Raw genomic sequence first — 5,001 nt, 5'->3', positions numbered from 1 at the left:
GGCACGCGTTTCGCATCGCGGCCAATGGCTGCTTCGGAGGCAGGCGAATAAAAAAATAATTAAAAGAGTAGAAAAAAAGAAATTTAAAAAAAAAGGATTTACAAAATTAAAGCAAATCTGTTTGGGTCCTTCTTTGGTATTGGCTGGGGAAAATATCAGCAGTGAAAATTAGCGATAACTACTTCAATGTCAATGAAATGACTGTAAAAACCAGATGCGAAGCAGGTGAAACACAGGTAGAGAGACCGCCCGATGTTTTTGGGGTATTCACAAGTGTACGCCAAGACTTCCAAAAGCGGCCCATACTACAAACCGGCTTTGACGGGTCAATTCTCAGTCGTAGCTCTTGGAGCCTGTCACAGTCACCACAGGGTTAGTGATTTTTGCTCTATTATTTTATCGCTCTGGGAAACGGCACAGTAAGAGAGAGGAGATCAACAGGAGACCCTCGCCTGCTAAGATCTCCCACCTACAGATGTCTTACAGTGTGAAGGCGCTTCTAAAGACACTTTCAGAGGACGTGTGATGAGGACTTTCTAAAAATGCCATTTTTTTTATAATTTGGGCCTGAAAGTGGTGGCTCTTGTCTGCTGTACCAGTCCTACCAAGAGCAGTTAGAGGTGACAGGGCACCATGACCTCTCCTCCCTGCCAGACGTTGGGCGAGAGGTTTCAGGAGGACAGAAACCCCAAAAAGCACCACCTTTGCCACCCATTTTGCAATCTCAAACTCATCCTGGCATGACGGTGAGACAGTCAAAGCCACCCACACGGTTTTCACTCTTGGTGCATTACAACTTGCACGGGGCAGGGCAGCAATTAAAGCTGTGTAACACAAGGAAGACAATCTACTGTATGACAAGTCAATCAAAGAAACGGCGTTGAATAAGCTTTTGAAGGTGGTGGATAATTAGAGGCGTGGCTGTTTTGTAAATACATTGGTCATTTTTCCCCAGGGGTTTATTGCATTTTCAGGAAGAGAGTTAGAAACGGTATAAAAGTTCTCGGATGGGAGAGCAACTCATTCACTCAGCTCCGCTCCTCCTTTAGAGACTTCACAGCCAAGGTAAGATGCTTTTACATTTCATCCCCGTGAAAATTTGCTGAACTGTGCTTAGAAAGACACGTCTGTCTGCAGGTGCTGGGATCACCGAGAGCCACATTCTTGCTTCAGCCGCTGGGGCAATTGCGCGTTATCAAAATTGGTCTCGAGACTGCATGTGCTAAGAAGCAAAACTGATTGTTCTTAGCACATGTAGATGTTGGACTGCTTCAGTTTCCAAAGGGCAAACTGGAAATAAAAATAAGGAAGGCATGGAATTGAGGAGTGAATGGGAGAAGCAAGCTTTCATAAGAGATTTTGGGTTTAAACTGGAATTTTGATTTCACCTGTGAGCCTGACTCCTTTACTAAGTTCTTCTGGAAAATGTAAATCAAATCTTCAGGAGCTGAAATTGTTGCACTGCCCTTGAAATTTAAAAAAAGGAACTGATAATGCAGATTTAAGCTATGAGAGGGAGATGTGGCACGAAGAGCCCTCAGCCCAGCCGGGCACATCCTGGGTGTCTTCTGCCTCCTCAAAAATCTCAGCTCTCCTCCGAAAGTGGTTTAGAAGTGCACATAGTATTTTCCTCACACCTCTGGAAATTGGGCACTGGTCAGCCAAGGGCACTGAGGGAGAAGAGGACACATGAAGGGAGGAAGGCACAGGAGTCTTTTCATTTTGAACACCTGGCTCTGAGAGCACGCTTTGCCATTGGTCTAATACTACTAGTCCTGGCTGTAAATTCACCAGAACCTTCTAGGCTGCCAGTTTTTCAGACTCTTGCCAAGATGCCTCTTGCCAGAGCAGCACAAACTGGCAACTCCTCCGTTACACAGCCCAGAAATAACTCCAGGGTGTCTTTCACAAGTGCTTGTGGGATGCAGCAAGGGAAACTGCTCTCGGAACCTGGTAGAAATGGAGATCAGGGCTGCTTGGGGGGCTTGTAGAGGGAGTTCAGTGAGGGAAAGAAGCCCCAAGCTGGGGAAACAGAATGGGCAGGCTGGAAAATCCTGCTGAGCCTTGGCAGGCTCCTGAACACGTCAAGGAAATCCAAACTCAGAGTGGGGAAAGGACGCTGCCCTTCCCACACCTAACAACAAAGGTCTCTCCTTCCCAGGGCTCACCTCACTAACTGAAAAATGTGCTCCCGCGGAGACAGAGGCTGCCACAGCACCGAGAGCTCCTCCTGCCACAGCGGGGGCTCCTCCTGCCATGACAGCGAGAGGTCCTGCCACGGCTCTGAGGGGGTCGTCTGCCATGAAGTGAGCGCCGTGCAGGACGCGACGCCCGTGGTGGTCCTCCAGCCCCAGGCTCCCGTGGTCACCGTGACCGGGCAGACTCCAGTGGCCCCAGTTCCCTGCCAGCAGCAGCAGCAGCAGATCAAGCAGCCGGTGCAGTGGCCCCAGCAGCAGCAGCAGAAGTGAAGTGGCGCGGACGAGCCGACGGCCAAGCGCACACCACGGGGCTGCTCCTCTCCCCTTCCCTTGGCAAGGAGCAGCCCCAAGCTTGGGCAGGTCCAGCCCCTTCCCTCTGTCATGGATTACCTCTCCCCGCTCCTGATAGCGCAACGTGGCATTAGCATGGCAGATTTGCCCTCGCACGCATGAGAATTTAAATCCTCTAATTTCCTGCTTCTATCTCTGGTAGCAAAGATGTGACATTAAAAACCTAAAGCTCACAAAACGTGCCAGTGTCCTGGTGTTTTTCCACCCTCCTCTTTAGCATCACGCTCAAGCCCACTGTTACTCACGAGAACTGCTTTTCACAGCTTCCCCCCCTTCCCATCTCTCTCTAGCGTCAAACTCAGCTCTCCTGTTCCCACATCTTGTACTTCTGCCAGACAAATCCAGCCGCTGGGTTTGGAAAAGCTGTCTGGTGTTGAAGGTGCAGATCAGCATCTCTCGTTAATCCCAGCCCTTGGCTCTGTGACAGCTGGCCCTGAGCCTCAGACCCTCACACGCCCATTCCGAAGGAGGTAGAAGAGGAGCTTTGGGCTTGTAATACATACACAGCCAGTGAGGACAAAAGCAGATTCCATCTAGGAAGTCTGAAAATCACTGGTCGCCATAAAAAAAGAGGGTATAAGCAGAGCAAGGACTGCATCGTACTTAATCTTCCTTCTGAGCTTTTCTAAACAGAGAATAGCGGGTTGGATAGGTGTTTTGTGCATGGTAACTCCACCTTTGTTGAAAATCCCAGCAAGAGTCCGTACTGCCTAGGTAAAATACCTGCTGACGCACAATAAAACTGGGTTTAAGTCAGGCCATGCACTGCAGCACTGACTCCCACCACAAACTCTAGTCCTGTAAACACTGCTCATGCCTGGAAAATAAAAGATTGTGAAAGAAAAAAAGCATTCCCAGCTCCTACCAAGGTTTAAACTAGCTTTTCTCAGCAGAAACCGTAAAAGTTCAGAGCTTCCCTTGTAGACATAGAGAAAAAGGGATACCAAATGGAGAGGTGACCATGAAAACCAGCAACTGTGTTTCCCATTGCACCAGATTCATCCCCAGTTCTCCTCCAGCATCCACGGAGGCAGATTGCTGCAGGACCTCGTGCCCCTGTGGGCTGCGAGCCATATTGTGTGTAATGCGCTAGATATTTAATTAGCAGAGGCTTTGCACTGAATCTTTGAAGGGAACAAGAAACTTATTATTAGCATTCATTTTATTATTACTATTAATTAAAATAACAAGGAGCATCTTTCCCATATGCAAGGTACGTGATGGCAGGTGCAAAGGATGAAGGCCGGGGTTGGAGACACGCCACTCTGACTGTGCACGAAGGCGTCTCATGGTGCCACCAGCGATCCCTGTCGCCCCTCAGGCACGCCTCTGCCAGCCCCAAACCCACCCTGTGCCGAACGGGAGGGTAAAACCAAGCCAGACTGGAGGCTCCAGGCTGGGTTTGAGTTTGACTGAAAGCATTTGGGGGAAGGAGAGATAAAAATCTCCTATCTCAATTCTTTCTAAGCAGTCCAAGTTTTCACCTACACTCTTGGCTAAGCAGAAGCTCTGCAGGTTGGGTCACTGGTTTAAGGAGAGGCTAAGGGAGAGCCTGATGAAGAGGCACAGCAAATCTCTCCTGAGCTGGAGTTTTCTTATCAGTCTGGGAAGCGAAGCAGGAAAGCAGGTTACATAAATTCAGGAGGAAGCTGTCCCCATCTTTCCCCTGCTGTGAAGGCCACAGCAGCAATGATGGCAACCTCCACAGAGGACATTTTCTGGTCAATCAAGTCACAGCAGGAGAAGAGGGGGTGAGAAATGGAAAGCAAAAAAGATGATAAATCCAAGGCAACCACTAGAAAAGTGAATGGCCCAGCTGGGGCCATAAGCATAGAGGAAAGGCGTCCATCCAGGAGCCCAATTGGTCATACCAGGTTGAGTTCAAGTTGAAAAAGTATTGCCTCCCAGAAGAACATGCCATTTTGGGCAGTGGGCTACACCTAAAGGAAAGGTAGCTCAGTGATGGAAGCAATGCAATATCTTTTTGCGCAATTTTTTTATTTATTACGTATCAAGAGAAGCAGATCCAACCAGAAATAGAGGACTTACTACAGCAAATTTGGAATTTCCTTGTTTTTTCCAGCCCTTGTTTTATTGTTGTTGTTAAGCTATCTTCTGGATGACATGTTAGATACTGTAAGATTTTTTCCTGAAGTTGAGGTACTTATACTAAAAACCTACTTTTTATTGTTATTTTCAATAATTCAGTATCATTTATCAATGGAATACAAGAAACATTCCATAGAAAGTATCTCCCTCTTGCATTATTTACAACAAACAAGCAATTCAGCTTCAGGCAGAGCCAAGTCAAGCAGGTAAACCAGAGCTACAGTCTACAGATAAGTTTCCATATATGTTGCAAATCACGTACCTTAGTCAACAACAGGGAGAAGGAAAGTCAAACTGACAGGAACGGCCTGAAATGGGAATTTTATAGATTTGGAGTCCAGCA

This window comes from Apaloderma vittatum, unplaced genomic scaffold, assembly GCF_000703405.1.
Source record: "Apaloderma vittatum isolate BGI_N311 unplaced genomic scaffold, ASM70340v1 scaffold13637, whole genome shotgun sequence".
NCBI classification, from domain to species: Eukaryota; Metazoa; Chordata; class Aves; order Trogoniformes; family Trogonidae; genus Apaloderma; species Apaloderma vittatum.
Note: the sequence above shows the minus strand (reverse complement) of the source record.